Below are 21,802 nucleotides of genomic sequence, written 5' to 3' on the forward strand. Positions count from 1 at the left end.
TATGATCAAATTGCTCTTTGGCCCAGTCGGTTCTGTTACTACTAGGATCCAGCCCTATTGTGACGCCTATATTGGGTTGCAATATTACTATTTTGGTTGCAATATGGATCAATTGCATCTATGTATAGTCGTTGACAGATGGTTGCATTTGGAACGGTGCAATAGGTTCTTGCATCCTTTTGGATGTAGTGTTGCAATATGGTGGTTTTGCAACGCGCATAAAAAAACTAACGCAACCGTGATATGGTTGCAAGCACGGATATTGCGACCAGCAGAATCGTTGCATAAGTTATTGTTGCAATGAACGACGTGGTATTGCCACTAATGAACTTGTCGCAAAATAGCTTTATTGTCACCCCATAGTTACATGGAAATATTACCATATTGCCATACACTGTGCTTCATTGCATTAAATAAATATTGTAACGTAACAAATTTGATGGCTAGAGTCACAATTGCAACTTTCATTTGGTGGTGGCAATAAAAGGTAATTCAATGAATCATTGTTGGTGGTAATAGATGAAAAATGCGACGAATCATTGTTGGTGGTAATAGATGAAAATGCAACAAATTATTGTTGGTGGTAGACACGTCCTACAACAACACATAAAGTTTGTGACAATAATGTATATTGCAACAACAAATGGTGGTTGCGCAGTGGTTTGTTGCAACGAGGGTATTTTAGCTAGGACCTTTTTAATTACATTTTGTGGCCTGAAATTTTATTGTTGCTACAAAATAATTATGCCATGAGTATATACTTCATCATCACATATAATTTATCATCACATATAAGAACTCAAACCTTCATTAACTTCTATTATATGTCTCAACCAAAATAATAATACAATGACCAGAGTACTGCTAAAATAAACATGACCACAGCAGAATAAAAACATCATCTCTGACTATAAGTTTGCAACTATGTTTGGCATAATAAAATAAAACTAAATATGAGTTCTCTTATTGATCTATTCATTCCCCATCGACACCAGCAGTTACCAATAAACCTTTCTGTAATTCTCCGTTCTTCTAGAAGTCCATCGCCAGCATATAGGCATAAAGCTTTCTCTAAATATTTTAGTTGTCCATACTTTCCTGCAATTCATGAACACACATAGAATTTAGAGGCACACATATGCTTATGTGTTAGTATTGATCCGTAATCACCTATGAATGAACACACATGTTATGTTAATTTAATTATATCACACCGAATGGTGTAGCATGGTATACAATTTTAGATTACACATATGAACAATAAATGACTCATGACAGTGGTTACCTATTAGCAAAAATGCATAGGAATTAAGGATAAGTACTCCTTTTTTCTTTTTTCCACATGACTTGTGTCTCTGCACAAAACAAATATATAAGCAAAGTATATGAAATATGAAGCCAATAGAGCTAAGAATTTGCAGGAAAAATAGATCAGAGAGACAACAACAAATTGAATAGTAGTCCCTTGGTGACTTGAGAATTTAGAAGTTATGATTGACTAATAAACCTATAGGTTCCAATTACTTTGGTAGGCCAATATGGCCAATTCCAAGCCATATGAATTAATACCATTGCTATAAATAACTGATGAGGAAGGCAATCATCAAAAGATATTGAATTTTAATTGGATGAGATAGCAAGTGCAGGCATAACAACATAGTTTAATCTAGAGATCCTAGAAAAATAGAAGATATTGCTTCAACTTCATGCATAGAAAATAAAAGAGATTGACACTACATTATTACAAATTATTTCCCAATCTCCCACTATAAATTGTTTAAACAGCCAAAGGTAGCTTCACTGCGTAGTTTGCTTCAGGTATCATGTCTATAGGATTGGAAAAAAATGTTCTTGTCTCAAGTGTTAACAAATAAAAAGTGTTAACTAAAGAAAAGAAAGCTAGCATATAGTATGCCATAGATGATACCTTCTGTAACTAAACACTGGACAAAAATCATTACTGAAAACTGAAGAAACCTCTTATTTGAAAGAGAAACTTAAAACGGAACAAACCTCAATGACCTGCAGCCTGTAGAGGGATAGGGTTGTAGCCTATGTAGCTGCTTTCCTCCAATTTTATTATTCAATTATAAACTAACTGCAAAAAAGAGAACTGATAAGATGGGTTGATGGCAATACCTAAGAAAACCATGTGCTGATGTTAATTGAAGGTAACAGATTATTCACTTATCAAAGACTTACAAGCTGGTCTAGTGAAGGCATAGGCTACATATATTTTTCGGAAGCACCTTATGATCAAAAGTACATTGTCTTCGAAAAAAAAGTTTGTCTGCATGGGTCTCATAATATCTATGTATAGTCTCCAAAACATATTGACATTGTTTATTCAAATTAGTTTCCTAAAATGCATAATTATTTATACATGTTAGGCATGCATTTCCACATTACATCATTCTGCAGTTAAGATTCTTGTGTGATGTGGAATGATCATCACAGGTTTTTGATCTGATTTATTCACATAAGCATCGTCTGACAAGAGATCACCTCATTTTCTCTATAAACAAATTCTATACATGAAAAAGGAGTAAACGGACAATAGTATAAAGTCAAAAAAAAAAGAATGAAGGAAGAAATTATACAGAACTAACACAGAACACTATGATTCATTTTCTTTACTCATAGAGAGTTGCTCTCTTTATACTCATATGATCATGTCCTATAAGTCAAGTTCCTTAAGTATTTACCTTGTAGGCCTACGTAATCATGATTACTCCTCTCAGCCAAACCTAACTAACAAAAGTTGGGGACATTAACAGGAAAGGGAAGCTGGACCTACCTTCACAGCAACAATTTGAAGCCTCACTCCGAAGCAAAAAACACTTCCTATGAAGCCACTGGACCAATACTCTGAACAGAAGCAAAGTAAACATGGATCATTACCCAAATATTAGACAACTAAACGCAGCAACCAGCAAATAAAAAAGTTAATAAAATAAACTTATCCGAGCTACTAGAAATTCAGAAATACTGGTTGTAGATCAATTCAGAAAATAAAATGGCATGAACTGCCCATGGAATTAGAAGAAAATCACAACATATCTATGGATACATGTCACAGATGTACTAATGATTAATCAGGCATCTACAGAACTCACTAATAGAACATTAATTCAGATATTTTTTAAGCATTCCTAGGTGTGACTGAGATTCATTCTTCTTGTATATATTAAGAGCTGAAGCACAATCCTTTGAATAAATTTAGCCGCACAAAAACATCACAGGATCTGAAACAATGCTTTGGAACTATACAAGTCTCACTAAAGATCGAGTTCAGTAACTGTGCTTGAATCTGAAATCAGAAGGTTAAAAATCTCCCCTGGCAGTGCTGAGTTTGGTGCAGGAGCAGGAAGACAAAAGGGGGCAACGGGTGTGGAGGTGCATCGCTGCCGGCCATGGAAGCGCCCCGCACGACTCCTGGAGGTGCATCGCTGCCGGCCATGGAAGCGCCCCGCGCGACTCCGGCACGAGCCTACTAGGGAGGCGGCCTCCACCGTGGCCGCCCGTCCCTGCCGCCCCTAGCACGCCGGCCGAGGGAGGTAGGCCTGCCCCACGTTGTGCCGCTAGGAGGCCGCCGAGGGAGGCGACCCCATCCCACGCTGCTCGCCCGCGCCCGCACCCGTCACCCACCATCCGCGGGCATGTGTTACCCACGGGCATGCCCGTGTGCCCTCCAGCTTCCAACCAATACACAGGCACGAGGCATCAAACATCACATATTGACATACAGGAACTTGTAGTTCACAGAAAAAATATGAAGCATAGTCCATCATCACTTCATAGTTCATCATAGTACATTCGTCATTTCACACACAAACAAGATACATCTATGCCCTTCAACTTCAATATCACCTGGAGTCACAAGAAGACCAGAGGCAGCATTTGCCGGAGGCTGGCACTTGGAGCTACTGCTGCATGTCAAGAAATTTAACATATTGTCAGGATCTCGACTGAATCTAGCCCAAAATCTAGGAAGAAAGGAATAAATTGCAAAAATAAATTGGGGATAAATTAGGATTCTAAGCAAGCCAAGGAATTCTCTAGTCCATTCTATTGCAACCATCGGTGCACAAATCACCAAGCTAGCACGCAGACTTCCCAGATCCAAATCAATTACAGGAAACAATAGCTAGCATCTTGAACTTTGAAGTGGCCAAGGACAAGTTACTCGGTAGGTTGGTGTGACGGCATTACTCCTGATCGTGCAGGCCGCAGGCGCTGTTCTCTGTCCAAGATTTGACCGTCCGCTGTTGGGAAGACGGAAGCGTGGTTCTAGCACTGGCTGCAGGGAGGAGGTCGGCGTGGTCTTGGAGGATAGGGATTGGGGGAGTCGGGATCCCGCGGGACCCGCGGAGTCACGGGCAGATCAAGAGTTCGAGATGAGGGGTGTCGGCCGTCGGGGTTCGGCGTGTGTGGCGGCTGGGTGGAGAATGGGAGGTGAGGGGGTCCTGGAAACAAATAAACCCTAGGAATGCTACACATCGAGGTTCCATATGTCAGACCTAGTCCCACATATCAGGCCTATAAAGCAGATTTGGCGGATAGCAGGTGTGAATATCATTTTATCTTGCCTATTAGCTACTATCCGTTGGGTTTATAATGTCGCCCGCATGCATCCGTGCTTATGGGCAAAGACTGGCACCCGGATCCTTGCCCGTCGGTTTTCTTACCCGTGGGCACGCGGATATTTTGTGCTCATTACCATCTTTATACCTTTTATTCATCTCGGCATCGATTCGAACTATTAGATCGATTCTAGACGGCTAGAATGAACTGGACCTCATCCAAGAATGTCCCAGGGCTAATTGATTCGCCCCGTTTAACTAACTTATGAAGCCTTTTTTATTTCTTACATTTTTCCTTTTCCTTTTTCCTTTTATTATTGCACCATTGTTAAGTAACACACAAATAATTATCTTATATGCACCAAATCATTTTTTATATGTAATAGATTACGAATAAGTTGCCTTTTAGAAGTTTCAAAAATTTAGGAACTAATTTACTATTATCTATATGTTAAATAAATTTCTACATGGTTATCGAAATTAATTTCAAATTGAACTACCTGTGCATCTAATAGGATAAAAACATTGGAGAAAAAATATATATGTTGTTATTGGTGGTGTGTACATGTTTACGAGGCACAAGTCATATAGAGTTGATGCACACATATATAGGCCAAATCAATATATGTTTGATAGTTTTATAGTTTTACTATGCACATACAATCAATATAGAGTGTCTTGATGAGTTGGTGTCATGATAGAGCACGGTTGGTTTCATTTTATAAGTAGTTTGAAAAATTGCATCCCAAAAGTATGATGTCTTGCCACTTACAATAAGTGGATGAAATCATCAAATTTTTTAGATGAGGCTGCAGAGTTTGAATGGATTTGATGTTGCAATTTGAAGAGTTTCAGCGAATTTTGACCTAAATTGACCGAGAGGACTCGCTAGTCATTGATGCCTTGCCTTATCCCTTTGGAATTGGATCCATTGAATCCACCACCACTGTTGATTGTTGTGTTGCCGCCTTGTATCCCCTCTCCGCCACCGGCAATGATGCACGGCACCGATGCGTGATGCCACGCTGTAGAGGCAATGGTGGGCAGTCCTGATGTCGGAAGCCACAGGAGAGGCAATAGCGGGTGGCGTTGATGCAGGATGGCACGTCGGAGAGGCAATGGTAGCTACGCTGTTGAAATAGCATGTCTCCGTAGTCACACCTATCTCCCACTATGATTTAAGGTGATGAGTACTAGTAAACTTTATCTTTTTCATGTCAATTTGATATAACATTGCATTCACATATTTTTATGTAAAATGAATTATATTTATTGGCAATTATACACATATTTTAAAATTTAATTATTTCCAACCTTGACTGGAATTACTCCAAATGTTTTAATCTCTTACAACTAATAAAAAAAGTAAGAAGGGGATTTTTTTACGATACTTCATTCTTTTTGCCGTCCGTCCGCTAGCCCTCACCCCGTCGTCCGTCTGCCCCATCTCCCCACCCTTTTTTTCCGTGAATTTCCCGCAGACACCACCGCCCCATCTCCCCACCCCATTTTTTTCCACGTTTTTTTCTGTTGCTTTTCTCACACACACAGCCGCCGCCGCCGCTGCATCTCCGAGTTGACGCCACCGGCGCCGCACCGACTCCTCCCGTTGTCCTATCCCGCAGCCACCGCCACCCGCTCACCAGGCACGCCTCTCTGCTCCGCCGCGCCGGAGCCACGACATCGCTGTGTCCATGCTGTCGGCGAGCCATTCCTCGCTCGCCGCACGCCGCCATGTCCACGCTATCGGCGAGCCATTCCTCGCCGGCCAGGTCGATGCTACCGCCACGCCGGGCAGACAATGGATTCATCACCGAATCATGTAAGTGTAATTCATGTTGCCTCACACACTGCAATGCCATGTTTCTGTCCTGATGCTCCTTGAGTTCTCATCTATTTGAGTGCATTGGCTATCAGTTGTTCATGTTCGATGAAATGCATTACCCATGCCATTCTTATCTTGTGGCACCACTCTCCTTCCTAAAGGTTTTATATTTGTCTACTTTTCATCGAAAATGCAGAGACAAATCGGGTGTTAGCCACTGCATCACATGGCACCCTGAACTCCTGCCGACTGTGCCTCTTTACGCATCTCTGGGAAGCTCTTTGATGGTGTGGTTCCTGACCTGGTGAGTTTTGAAGTATCTTAATAGATATACCACGTATTCTTATTGTGAGTTTTATGGCTCCTGACCTGGTGGTTTTATGGCTCTTCTGCAATTTCAATAGATCTCAGAACCTGTTAATTTACAAAAACACAAAGTCAATTTTGATGTACATCTGTCCAATATTTGCATATTCCTGCTCTCAGCCATGTCATCCTAGCTATGTGCTGAATCGATGCAAGTCAGCTAAAACTGATAACTCAATTAGATCTCCCAATTGTACAGGGTTGCGGGTCAGAGTAGTGTTAATGACCTCAAGGTGTCTGCAGAGATGTCTATGCTGCTCATAAATACTATCTTGACTAAGATCGAGAATGGAATATATCCTAAAGGATCATTCTAAAAAAATCCTAAAGGGTCATTCTTGAATGTAGATGTACCAACAGATGCTGCACACAACAAGGTAAATATCCATCACTGATCTGAAGTAAACTAATGCTCTTTAGAATTGTATGGGGGAAGCAAACCTAAATGCATTGAGCTATACATGTACTAACTGGACAAACTATAGAGCATGGCCCTGGACATGTCAAAGTTCTAAGAATTTTATGTTTCTGCTGAGTTTCACTTATTGTTCAATGTTAATGGAATTTGCCTCCGAATATTTGTAAAACATTTATGTCAGAATCTTTGTTTATGAACAGATGGAAACCTAAGTTTTTTTTGTCTGTACTGTTCTTGGAATAGGGGTACAAAATTACGAAAGAAGTTACCAGACAGCAAACACGGACGGTGAAAAGGACAGTGAACTAGCCGCACCATCAGAGAATGACCTATTCAAGAGAGTGGTAAGTTAGCATTTCCAAATTTCATGCTAATGTTCTAATCACATGTGAACTGGATCTCATAGGAATCCTTAAAGAAAGATACGACAGAGGAGGACTGCGGCCGTGTCATCCATGGCGGCCGGCACATACGGAAGCCGGTCGCGTCCTCCTCCCAGATATTGAAGCTGTCGTCGTCCCACCCCACCCCCAGCCGCGCCTTGCCTCCTCCCTCCCCCAACTGCGCCTCGCCTCCTCCCTCCCCTGACCGCACCTCCTACGTCTGCCTCCACGCCTGGCCGCCTCCGTTGTCATGTCGTTTGGGCAGCCTAGCTTCGACGGGCTCAGCTCGACGCCAGTGACGAAGGGCATCAGCGGCACGAACCCACGTAGCCGCAGGGGATGGAGCATGGTCGGCGTGACGGAGAAGCGAACGTTGAGGTGAGTCGGCGCTGAGCAGGTATTTACCAATCTCCCCATCCTCTCTCTTACATCTCTCTCCCTCTCAGCATTTCATTTCTTTCCCTATCCTTAGATCTAGCGAACGTCGGTGCGGAGGGAAACAACAATACGGGGAGCCATCGCTGGAGCACACCAAGCAAGGAGGGCCAGCGCCATCGTTTCCGACCCCAGCAAACCCAACGCCGCCGTGATGCCGCCTGCGCAACCCCGGAGAGGGCCGGCGCTCCATCCACTCAGCCGTGGACTTGAGACAAATTGGCTTTGGAGCCTCAGATCTTCTCCTCCCGTGCCTAGGCAAGGCCTTCTATTGTTCCGTTCCCCAGCTCCAATGTCCAAGAACACAGGAAAGAAATCAATTGACTGAGGTAAGCATTGTTGATTTCTTATATCAAGGAGGACTACTAATTAATGTGTTATTTGTAACCTTGTTACCTTTGACATTTGTAATCCCTTTTGTGAGATGGCTGCTGATTACCATACCGCAACACCACAAGCGCATGTGTCGGACTTTACAAATGAGCATGTGTCTTTGTAAATATCTTGCTCTTTTAGTGTTTGCTGCTAATCTTAATTGCCATGCCCTATTTCTGACATGGAGCAGCTGAGATTTGTTCAGACATAGCCCCTTAGCTCCTCAGGTAATTGCAAAACTATTTGAGAATGATGCACACCCATGCTATCCTAATTGGAATATTTAAATTAAAGAATGCTCACTTGCACACTCCTTAGCTCTTATAAATTTATTTGTATGCAGCAGATGAGGGTGATAATGTTCTGTCTAATTGGTTCTAGAGAGTCATTACATATGCCTACACTGGGAAGAAACTATTACAAGTGTGCTTTCTCTTTGTTTGTGCCATTGAATACTGGATTGAACATTGTATAGTTAAAAATTTCTTCTTCAAATTTTCATACCATACAGATTGTTAGATTCTACTGATGAGCTACAATATTTATTTCTCTAAATGCTCGTAGAAATAGATGCATGGTTAATTTGAGAATTGGCTCTAACAAGCTCAGAATGTATTATGCTATTGACTAGACTATCTGTGCTAAATACTAAAAAATTTTGTTAAGCATGTGCCCACCAGTTGTACATGTGACCAATCAAATGTGGGAGTTTTAAACCATAGAAGAGTTCTGTATAATAGGATGCATTTCAATGATGATGGTGGCATCCTAAAAGACTGACTAAAGTTGATTCTTAGAACTACCAAGCATAGTAAAGTTTCTTAAGATTAATAAATTTCTGTGATGACTGAACTTATATTGTGCTTCCCTTTTTTTCCTAGCTCAAGCTTTCCGAGTTGCATGAACCATATATGTTAATGTCATATATCTTACAGAAGTTAGAGCTTAGTCAATGTTAGTGAGCTTGGATAGGAGGCTGCCTCTGCCTCTGCCTATGTTTACTGCATTCAACATATATGGTGGTAATCTGATGCAATTTGCAGCTTCAGAGACTAGCCAAGCCATACTTCAAGAACCATAACAACTAAATTGTTGAACATTCCTAAACTACCAGTGACACCACAGAGTGGTAGAGGGACTATTGATGATGAGGTAATTTTTTTCTCACAATCTACACATTCATTTTTCAAAAAAAAAGAGATGCAATTTGTCCATTTGTGTGTCCAAGCATCTAACTTTCTATGGCTTTCTTATATATGCAAAAATTGTTATTTGGTTCAGTTGTCAGCATAATATTTCATGTTTCTGAATTAAATAGTCAAATCATGTTCATTGCAATATGATTCATGTCAATTCTTTTTAGGTACTAGGCATGCATATAAAGCTTTTATTTGTGATATTCTTCTTTTATGGACTTCTAAAGTAGCTTGAGCAAAGAGTTAACTTGTGATGGCCAAGGATGCATCAAGTTACATATGCTATACAGACTTGCTATTGGAGTTGATACTAAATGGACATTCTATTACACCCTGTACAAGAAGTTGGAAGGTGCTCATATTACTGTTCTTCGCAAAAGGTTATTCAGTGGTGAACGCTGCCACCAATGCCACCGCAGTGCCCATGGAATGGAAGGCTGCGTCCTGCTCTCCCGCATCACCTTTCAGGAGTATGAATTGAAGCTAAAGCCTATGGTTGCTGGTGTGCAGGGTGCTAGCGGCTCAGAGATCATCAGCCAGTAGCATTTCTTGGTGTTAATCAGAGACTGTTGGACAACAATCCAAATGATATTGCCATGTACATAAATTTTAGTGATGTTGCTGATATCATATTTCGTTATCGTAGCATCTGTTATTTGAGATGGATATTATTGCCTTTCATCAGCTAGGACAAACACAATGAAAGAATTATGCCACAGTAGTATTATTTGTCAAAAATTTACAGTTAATAAAACTTTTCCTAAAAAATAGCACGGAAATTGATGGAAGTCATACTTACAGCTGCAATTGAAGGTACACTAGATTGTCCAGGAGAACCATGGGGCACATCCATTATAGTTGGGACCTTGGATATAAGAGGCATTGCAGGGGATGATTCAACTTGGAGCATTGAATTTAAGCCACCAGTTAATGTGCTCATGTACTTTAATACTTGACTTCTACCGTTATTATGTAATTGTATATTATGTCACCATGTAACTTATTTCAATAATAGCTGGTTTACTTTTGCACACGAGTAAAGGCAACGTGACTGAGATTACTATACATTTATCATACTTGATTCTCATTCCAATTTGCTGCCTTCGCATTGGTGAGTATATAAGAATAGTTACGCATCTTCTTTAAAGTTAATATTTATACTATCGCATGCAGGCATTATTTGTCATTATTAAGGATCATAATTTCTTCTGTCACATCGAGACATATAGATCTAAACATAAACGTATGCAATGACCTAATTAGAGCCACCAATTTTATTTTCTCCCCAAAAAATATATCACATTCTTGACACTGGTGCACGAATATCAATCCTCTTAATGAAGATTTTACTTAATTGGTCAAAAGATTAGCGCGTCGGGTGCGTGCTTCAGAGTAGTGTATATGATATACAATGCCCACGAATAAATTTTAGTGGCAATACAAATATTCTAGCAACCAAATATACTCAAATGTAGCCACATATGATGTTGGTGGCAATAAAACCTCAACAGATACAACGAATGACTTTTTCGATGCAATATAATAAGATCTTTTGCAACGCAGGGCAAGATTAAAGAAACACAGTTTCATCGTGGCCATATTCACAACTACTTGCAACTAATATTTTTTTGGATGCAATATAGCAACAACTATTGCAACGCAGGTCAAGATTGAGACGATGTAATTATACCATATGCACAGCTACTTACAACCAACTTTACAATGGTGGTGACAACGCCTAGCTATCGCAACACAAAATCAATATTATCACAACTCAACACTAGTTGTGGCAATAGGAACCCATACTCGCAACCACCTTTTCCACTATAGCATTAGCGCCTCCCTCTTGCAACAGAGCTTATGACTAATGCAAGGCCATAAGGCCCATATATCGCTACCAATTATGCCATTGGTTGCCATAGAACCAAATACTGCAACCAAATGTGTGGTGTTGCCAAAAACAAGTGGTGCTAAAGGGTCAAATCATGATGAACTATTCTAGTTTGTGTTAGTTTAATTCAGTAGTTTCAGTTGATCCATTAAGTACTAACCTATGTTTATGTGTTCTGTTGACATTGATGTTTATGTGTTCTGTTGATCAATGTTGATGTTTACGTGTTACATAGATGTTTATTTGATCCATTGATGTAGATGTTTATCATCAGTTGATGTATGTGTTCAATTCAGTTCAGTTGTTATTTATATGCTCTATGCTCTGCTCAGTTCTGTTCAATTGATGTTTAATCAGTTATGTTCAGTCGATGATGAGAGTAATATGTTGTTGTTATGAAAGCATATTAACTTGTGCTAATCTACCCTGCTAATCTACCCAGTAATTATAGGTTAACAAACATTGCAGCCTAATTAGACACCGCTAGGAGTACAACCCCAAACATATCGGCGCTTAACAAGCACCGATAGATTTAGAGCTGATTAGAATAATAACATATTATAACTGATGGAATAGTACACCACATTTATCAAGTTATTCGTGTTGGTTTTGACACCAGCATGAATAATGTACCCTCATTCGTATCGGACCCGTGGTAGCGGGTCCATCATCGGCACTAATGAGGTTCTCGCGCTGGCACGTATGAGGGTCGCTGCGGTAGTGTGGTTACGTGTCTATGTGATTGGTTACTATCTCTACTCAGATCCCATCCCTATACGACTTCAATTACACCCGATGGTGAGTGGCAGGTCCTGAAGTGTTCGATGATTATTTTTGCACAAAATATAGTGAGAGGTGACATATTATTTTTACCATGTAGAGTAACATTTACAATATTAGTCATGGTTTTTAAAAAGCCTATGATGTGTGGGCCCCTTCCCATGGTTCTAGAATATTTGGGCCAAACTCTTGCATGCCTAACTGGGAGGACGTCAATATTTCAATTGGTTTTGAATTATTGATAAAAGATCTTGCTTATAGGACGAAAAGGAGAAATAGAGCTTCATATCAACTATACGTGAGACCTGTTGAAACCAGGTTAGGTCCAAGTCACGTACGTGTCTATCATGTATTAATTCTGTTCTATCATGTAGAAGTTTATTACGAGAGTGTATTCTGTGCGGCATGTACCGATAGCATACGGTTTGGACATGATGTTGGAGAAAATTCTGTGTCCATGCACATCGCTGGAGATGGAGTACTAGGCGGTTTAAATAAATAAGCTCAATACGTGAGCTCTTGCTCCATCCAGATAGAGATAGACTTGGGTTGGTTTGACCGTATCATGCTTGGAGATTAGAGATAAAGATGCGTACGCTTTGCTTAGAGATAGAGTTCACGACGGTTTAAACGCGCATACGCGTGGCTTGGCCGAGGGTTCAAGCTGATCTCCTCCGCCTATATAAAGCACCCAAGACCCTGGTCTAGGGTCACGCCCGGAGGCCGGAAGGCTGCCAATGCCCAGAAGTCCATTCCACTAGTACAGAATTGGCCTTTAGTCCCGGTTGGTAGGGTGCATATCTCCTGAAAATCCATCCAGGATAAACCAACCGGGACAAAAAGGGGGGGTCTTTAGTCCCGGGTCTTTTAATCGGGAGTAAAGGTCCCCCTTTACCGGGACTAAAGGGTTCCCAACCGGGAGTAAAGGGTTACCCTTTAGTCCCGGCTGGATTCCAACCGGGACTAAATGGCGCCCTGCATGGCACTGCCTGGCGCCTGAATTTTTCATGCATGCATCACGTACGTAGTACCGCGGCCCTTTTGTTAACCTTTAGTAGTTGAGATTTTTTTAGAACGAAATCAACTAGTATTTAAACGAATGGGATTTGTAATTATACAATTCCTATATATATACACAATTCTTATACACAATTCATATACACAATTCAACTAGTACAAATCGATCATAATTAGCGCGTATTATATATACAAATAAATCAAAGTATCTATCTACAATCTTCCCGTCGTGGTGTTGCTGATCGGAGTTTCTAATGGTCGTCCATCGTAATAAAATTCTCCTTTTAGATCTACCACCTCGTCCATTAGGAATCCAATGAGACCTTCACATATTGCCGCTACTCTTTCTTCCTTCAAGAGTCCTTGTTGAATATTTAACATCTATAATTTGAAAATTTGTGAATGTTACACGAACAAATACATATAAGGAGCTAGAAAATAATTAACTAGTAATAGTTTTATTTTACGTACTTTAAAGTTGTGCGGCGTCATCTTCAGTCCCTTGGATCCTATAAAACTGTGCATGTGCTCACAGATGTAGTAGCCACATAGATTATTCCCGGGTTCCTGTCTTAAGCACTTCAGTGCGGAAAAAAATAAGTTATGAAATATTCTTGTTATACAATGTAATAAATGTGCAGACTTCATACGTACCGGGAAGTCTGTGTTTCATGTAAGTTTTTCTTTTAATGGACCTTTGTGTGTCCTTCTGAATTATTTCCATGCGCTGCGGATTAGAATAATGAATGATATAGTGTAACAGGGATAAAATTTAGGAAACAAACTTTTGCATAGAGATAAAGGTCCAGAATTATTACAAGCCTAGCATGTCTTGCACTTCTTGGTACTCCACCGGATCTTTCCTCAACGAATCGAAGATAGTGACGTGGCTTCTTTCAAGCTCAATTATAATAAGGATCCAGTGGAAGCTGCGTGCGTAAAATGTTCATGCATATTAGAGCTAACTAACATGTAGAGATAAGGAAAAAGACATCGAAAGTAGACGGTATACACACACTTACTTGAAGTTGTATGGAAGTAGTATGAAATCCTTGAATGTTTGTTTGTCTAGGACATTGTATACTTCCACCAATGTTTTTTCCGGCGCTAATTGTATCTGTTGTTGGTTAACTACAGATGGATCCATGAAGCCTATATGTAGGTAGGCCTCTCGGCGACATGTCTGAATTAGCATCCTACATGAAATGGAAGACGAAGTTAGTACGATGACGCATGCTAAAATTTACATGTAGAGATAAACGGACACTTACAGAACCCAAGCGCTGATTAGAGAGACGTCCAGGGCATCATGATGGTACACTTCGTATATATCCTTGAATTCTAGCCACAGCACTTTCTCGCCTTCGCCGTGAAAATCTATCGGTTTTACCTTTAGGCCGAGCATCTCCCTCGAGTCGGCGGATGCCATCATGTACCATTGATGGAATGCGTATATCTTTGTTGATAGCTTCCGTACCAATGAAGGCTTTACTAGAGGTTTGCCTAGCTCATAAGGCCATCTCGGCTCAGGGGGCGGTGCAGTTGGCGTCTCAACTTGCCCTACGCATTCATCAAGTCCCAGACCTGTTTCTTCCATGAACTTCAATACATTTGCTTGTTGATCCAAGGGCATTGCTTTTACCCATTGAGCATCTTTTTTTGATAAATGGCTGAGGTCGGGGACAGGATCGCTGGAAGATGACTTTCTTTTCCTTTTATCCTTTTCGTCAGCCTTTACTAGAGCCCGTTCATAGTTTGATAGGAGTGGTATCCTTTTCTTGGCTCCTTCTTCCATCCTGATAAAAAAGTTTAAATCTCTTCGACTTACTGGCGGTGGCTCCATCTCCCTTGCTTTTTTTTCTTCGGCTTGTTTCTTGAACCACTCACTAGCCTCTCGTTGGATTTCTGCCCACTGTTCCGCATGAGACATTGCCTCCCAGCGTTCCTTACGAGTCACTTCAGGCTCCTTTGTTTTCTTCTTTCTCTGTCTTTTCTTGGGAGGTGGTGCTCGTGACTTCTTTAGTGGTGGTGCAAGTTCCTTCATGGGTGCCGCTCTTGGTGCCGGCGATGGTGATCGGGGAGGGGTGTCGTTATTGTCGTCATCGCTCCTAGCACCAGGATGTGGTGGAGATGGAGACCTTGATATAGATGGAAGGGACGGTCCTGGAGCAGGAGATGACGGTCTCGAGGTATGAGGAGAAGGTCGCTGCTGGGGATCTACCGGGAGCGGTCTTGAGCTCTGAGGAGATGGCTCCATGCCGGGAATAATGATGTAGCGTTTTCGTCATAGAATGATCCCATGAAGCGCATCTGCCAATGTCTTTTTCTTGTTGCCTCCCGGGAGGTCGAGCTCTAGACCTTCATATTGGCTATCAACTATTTGCTCTACGCGGACGCTGGCGTAGCCAGGTGGAATCTCCATGCCATGACTGCTCTGCCCCGCTAGGGTTGCTAACGCACTCTCGTACGCTACCTGTACATATAGCAGAAGTAAACAAGTTGAACTCCGATCTCGAGGCCTGGATCAATTGACAAGATTGCATAAATATTATGTATAAGTATACCTTAATAGTGAGGTTGCCGATCGGTGCATGCAGCTCACATGAGGTCCGTTGCGTGATGGCATCCACGGGGAACCGTTGCTCCTGCACGGGTAACCTGGGCGTCTGCGCATCGGGCCAACTCCGCAACTGCGTGGGCCACTCGACGATTGATTTCCTCCATCATTATTTGTTCTTGTGCCTGCACTTTAGATTCTAGCATCTGCCGCCACCTCTCCTCGATCTGTTCCTTTCTTCGCTTCCGGCTTCTGTACGAGGTGCTGTCGCCTCGGAAAGCAAACTTCCACGGAACCACCCCGAACCCTAGGCAACGTCCTGGGTGCTCTGGATTACTGAGGGCCAATGTGAGCTCATCATTTTCTCGGTCCACCTTCAACCTCCCAGCCTTAGAATCTTCAGTGTTCTTCACAAGATGTTCGGCCTTCTCACGTATTGTGTAATTAAAAATCAACGTCCCATCCTCTTGGCTCAGGGAGCCTCTATGAGCGTAGTACCAATTTTTTGATCGTTCAGGCCATTCAATAGTTGCAGGTACGATTTCCCATTCGATCAGATCTTGTTCCATCTTCCTCCACTTGGGAATTGCTGAGCCATACCCACCTCGCCCCAGATGATGATGGTAGCCCTTCTGACTAGCATTTGTTGTGTTGGTCATGATCTTTTTCACACCGTCTTCACTCCTCTTATATTCAACAAATGCATCCCAGTGGTCCCTCAACTTTGGCCACGCATTGAAGTCTGGAGTTCGGCCCTTCTTAGTGTAGTGGGTATCCAGCATCTTCTTGAATGTCTGAAATTGTGTAGCCATCTTCTTAAGCGTCCACGCTTTCACATCCTTCTCAGTATATCCTTCGGGGAATGTGAAATGTCTCTTGACATCTTCCCACAGCATATTCTTTTCTGTCTCCGGGAGGGCGTACGGATTAGTGCTTCTGCCCTTCCATTCTTTGATGCTGATAGGCACGTTGTCCCGGACGATTGCCCCGATCTGACTCACGTACTTCTTTGCTACTTTCTCGGGAGCAACCAGCCTGCCCTCTTCTGTCACTTCTGTGATGACAAGCCTCCCTTCCAGCACCTTTGTACGACCTCGGGTCTTCTACCCTTGCATCGATCTGGAGGGCTAACAGTTCAAGATTCGTTAATTAGTACATAGTAGTAACGGTGGCGTGAAACAATACAAGAATCGTTATATATACCTCGCCGGAACCTTCCGCCACGGCAAGGTGTTGCTGGGGCTGTTGCTCTTCATTCCCATCGGCGGACATGTTGAGGAACATGTCCGCCTGGGTGCCCTCTTCATCCGTGTACGATAGTGGAAGGTTGTCGCCACTACCATCACCAGCGATTATCTGCTCCATGATATACCTTGCGGTCTCATCGTCTGCCATTTCAACTATTGATTGAAACATACATGGAATCATACATGACAGTCATAGAAATCGCCTTACTTATATGTATATAATGAAATCATAAAATAACATGAATCCTAAAAAGTCCGGAATATGTATTCAAATTTCTACAAATTAGTAGTACTTTGTGACGAATTTCTAGCAATAACATGAATTTTTACGAATTTCTAGCAATAACATGAATTTTTACGAATTTCTAGCAATAACATGAATTTTTACGAATTTGTAGCAAGAACATGAATTTTTACGAATTTCTAGCAATAACATGAATTTTGTACGAGTTTCTAGCAATAACATGAATTTTTACGAATTTCTAGCAATAACATGAATTTGTACGAATTTCTAGCAATAACATGAATTTTTACGAATTTCTAGCAATAACATGAATTTGCGGAGGTCGGGGTGGCGGGCGGAGGCGGGGACGGAACCACAGGCGGTGCCTAGGTTGTGACGGCAGCGGTCAGGACGGCGGCACGGCGGAGGCGGGGATGCAACCACGGCGGTGCCTAGGTTGTGACGGCGGCGGTCAGGGCGGCGCGACGGCGGAGGCGGGGACGGAACCACGACGAAACACGATTCATTTCTAACCTAGGCGGAGCAACGAACCTAATTACTACTAATTTACACTAATTTGATTTTTAAACACATATACAAAAATCTATTGAATTTGTACCTAATTACTACCTATTTATTTTCTAACTTAAAAAAAAAGGCCCTTGCTGACGCAAGCCGGTCGGCTTGCGTCAGCAAGGCGGTACTCCCGGCGCTAGTGCCGGCCGGCGCAGCGGACCTCTCGCGTGCGGTCGTCGATGGTGGCCGGGGCGACGAGGTGGCCGGGGCGGCGGGACGGCGGTGGCCAGGGCGGTGGGACGACGGCGGTCGGGGCGGCGAGGACGGTGGCCGAGGCAACGACGGAGCGAAGGCGCGCGGGACGGCGGAGGCGGGACGGCGACGAGGCGGCGACGAGGGGCGATGAGGCGGCGACGAGGATGGAGGCGGCGATGAGGCCCGCGATGGAGCTCTGGTGGCCGGCGGGGATGAGGTAGGGGCCGGGCACGACGAACAAGGAGGATCGAGGCGGGTCGGCTGGGGCGATGGAGGAGGAGGATGTCTGGGCGCGGTCGGCGGCGGGACGACGACAGCCGGGGCAATGGGGGACGACGATAGCGGCGGCCGGCGAGGGAGGCGGACGGGCGGCGACAGAGCTGAACGCGCGCGGGATTTGGTGAAAATTTTGCTAAGTGTAACTAGCGTGGGGGTAGAAGGGGCTACAGTGCCTTTTAACCCCCCCTTTTATCCCGGTTCGTAATGGCACCCGGGACTAAAGGGCCTTTTGTCCCAGGTCCCATCACCAACCAGGATAAAAGGCCCCCTCCCCCTTTTATCCCAGTTGGTGACGGGACCCGGGACAAAACGGTGCATCCGCCAGGTGGGGCTGGGAGCCTACCCTTTTATCCCGGGTGCCACCACCAACCGGGATAAAAGGGGGGGGCCTTTTTGTTGGAGGTATGCCCTAGAGGCAATCATAGAGATGATGATATTCCATTTGTATCCATGATTTGTATATTGTGTTCATTGAATATCCATTAAAGGCTACTTGAATTGACTTGCAATTATGTGAATTGTATGTGAAACTCTTTACTTGTATGGTTATTTTAAAGTTGTCCCTAGTCGGAGTTCATGTGAGGACACACATGAATATTAGACTAGCACATGTATTAGTTGATGACTATGTTTCACAAGTCATGGACATGGAGATGTTGAACTAATAATGTGGACACATGTGGAGACATGTGCTAGGACTGACCCAACACGAGAACTAGTTCTCTCTTTAAACAACATATACGCTTTGTCCTTAGACCTGAGATTGTCGCATGTATTCTAGATGTGGATCGACCTACTTAGGGGCTATCAAACGCTACGCCGTAACAGGGTAATTATAAAGGTAGCTTTCGGGTTTGTCAAGAAGCATGCTATGAGACATGGTCAATCAAGATGGGATTTGCCCCTCTCTGATTGAGAGTGATATCTCTGGGCCCCTCGAGTGATCGGATCCGAAAATGCATGGCCATGCTACGTACGGTTAAGAGTTAACCTACAAAGGAATTCCGAATCACAGGATCGAGAAAGAGCGGTCGGCTTGAAGCTAGACCAAATATCGTGAGGCAAAGGGAATAGCATGTATATTATGTTGTGATGGTTCGTCTGATATGATCTTCGTGTGCGTATAGGAGTTGGCACGTCTTGCTAGAGGCCGCTACCGACTATTGGGCTGAGTAGGAGTACTCGGGCCATGTCTATACATATCCGAACCCATAGGGTCACACACTTAAGGGGCTAGAAGCCCAATTCGGATCTGATCCGAGTTGGATTAGGTTTAGAAGTACTAATGGGCCTCTGACCCAGAGGCCCGTTAGGAACCTCTATAAATAGAGGGGTGGGGGCGCCCTAGGGTTTACACCTTTTTAGCGAAACACACCTGCCGCGCCTCCCACGCCCTCGTCTGTTGCAACTCGCGGATCTAGCAGTCCGGCTTGCGACGCTTCCTCCCTGCACGTGTGGATACCTTGGAGGTGTTGCGCCTGCAGCACTTGGACGAGCCACCGACGAGCCACGACGAGCCAACGACGAGCCGCGGCACCGGGGCGATCTTGCTGCACGTGGACGAGCTGCTGAGGAGTTGCTGGACGTTGACGTGATCGACTACGTACGACTACGTTGATCGACTACGTATGACTACGTTGATCGTCTTCACTGCATCGACGCATATCTACATCTTCCGCACCAGTAGTGCGTCGAGTGGTAATCCCGTGATCCTTATACGGCAGTTATTCCTGGTTTTACGCGGTAGAAATTTTGATTTGCGCTAGCGTAGCCTACCTCGTATCCCAACACTTTTATCCCGGTTGCAGTTGGCAATCGGGATAAAAGGGTACGTCCAGGCGGGAGACGATAAGTACCCTTTTATCCTGGTTGCAGTTTGCAGCCGGGATAAAAGGGGGGCCTTTTGTCCCGGTTGCTGTTGGCACCCGAGACAAAAGGTCTTTTTCCTACTTTTCTTCTCCTGCCTGTTTTTTGGAAATGGATTTTATTTATCTTTTCACTGCATTTCAGGATGAAAAACAAAAACCTTCACATATTTTCCAGTGCATAACGACCACCAAAAGGAGGTTCCTGACCTGCGGCAACAGCTTCTTCATGACGTTGCTGCGAATAATGAAGCATTGCTTTTTCCAGTGCGCTGTTTTTCTTCGGCTTATGCTGAGGGCCAACTATGATTTTCCCCTTGCTGAAATAGGAACAACGATCGCCCCCACCATCGCCACTTCCTCCAGTAGCAAAAGCCATCTATGTACAAAAATTATTACCTTAACACTGCATAAGTTATTGAACTTGAAGACCGTGATCATCTCGCGAGCATGTCCTCAACTGGGTGGCACCGCACTTCGTCATGAAAGAGGTTAGATGCTACAGAAAAGGGGACACAGTCACGATGTCCGTATCCACTCTTTCTCGTAGAATCGAACCTCCTTGTTGACATACGTTGCTGCTCGGCGGAGAACATCCTATGCGAGATGACCACGGTATGTAAGTTCAACAAGTATGGATTTGAAAAATCTTATTGAATTTGATAAGTTCAACAAGTAGCAGAAGTCATCTATGTACAAAAATTCTTTCCTTACCACTGCAGAAGTTGTTGAACTTGAAGACCGTGATCATCTCGCGAGCATGTTCTCAACTGGGCGGCACCGCACTTCGTCATGAAAGAGGTTAGATGCTACGGAAAAGGGGACACGGTCACAATGTCCGTATCCACTCTTTCTTGTAGAATCGAACCTCCTTCTTGACATACGTTGCTGCTCGGCAGAGAACATCATCGCAGAGATGAACACGGTATGCAAGTTCAACAAGTATGGATTTGAAAAATCATATTGAATTTGATAAGATAAACCGTCTAGACAAGGTAGCATCATTCTTAAACCACTGCAATAATGCATACTATATATATGACACATCAATCTCCGTCACATTCTAGCTTAAAATATCTCTCCATTTTCTACTTCATCATCACATTCTAGCAAATAATCTTTCCATCTCCAAAGCATAAATCAAAGCATAACACGAGGATGAAGTAGCAAACCTTCACAACACTTGTGTTGGCCGAGTGAAATTCCAACGAAAATGAGGGAAAAAACTTCGGGCAGCACCTCCCTTGCTTCGGCACCACCGGAGAGTAGGTGAAGCTCAGCTCTCTCTGTCAATGTGCTGGACTGGCTCGGGCTGGAGGAGGAAGAAAGTCCTCTGTCTTGGCCGTATATAATGGGGATGAGTTTTTATCCCGGTTAAAAACTCCAACTGAGACAAAAAGTAACACCTTTTGTCCCGGTTGAAGGTTTAGTCCCGGTTGGAAGCTCCAACCGGGACAAAAGGGTTCACCTTTTATCCCAGTTGGAGCCTCCAACCGGGATAAAATGGTGCCGCCACCGACAGCCCGCGACTAGCCGTTGCAACCGGGACTAAAGGGGGGCCTTTAGTCCTGGTTGCAATTACCAACCAGGA

The 21,802-nt window shown here is 43.3% G+C and overlaps 1 long non-coding RNA gene across 4 annotated transcripts; it reads right to left on the bottom strand.

Annotated features, from left to right (window-relative positions):
• Window positions 1-790: 790 nt before the first annotated feature.
• Window positions 791-4,562, bottom strand: LOC117852014 (uncharacterized). 4 transcript variants are annotated; one of them, XR_004639709.2, is made up of 6 exons: window positions 4,213-4,562; window positions 3,871-3,926; window positions 2,798-3,695; window positions 2,014-2,098; window positions 1,286-1,355; window positions 791-1,098 (listed from the first exon to the last, which is right to left on the bottom strand). It is a non-coding gene; the product is annotated as an uncharacterized lncRNA (long non-coding RNA). The 4 variants fall into 4 exon arrangements; XR_004639708.2 differs by having other exon boundaries at window positions 3,871-3,929; window positions 4,213-4,561; XR_004639707.2 differs by having other exon boundaries at window positions 4,187-4,561.
• Between the last annotated feature and the right edge of the window lie 17,240 nt (window positions 4,563-21,802).

Source organism: Setaria viridis, chromosome 4 (genome assembly GCF_005286985.2).
Source record: "Setaria viridis chromosome 4, Setaria_viridis_v4.0, whole genome shotgun sequence".
NCBI classification, from domain to species: Eukaryota; Viridiplantae; Streptophyta; class Magnoliopsida; order Poales; family Poaceae; genus Setaria; species Setaria viridis.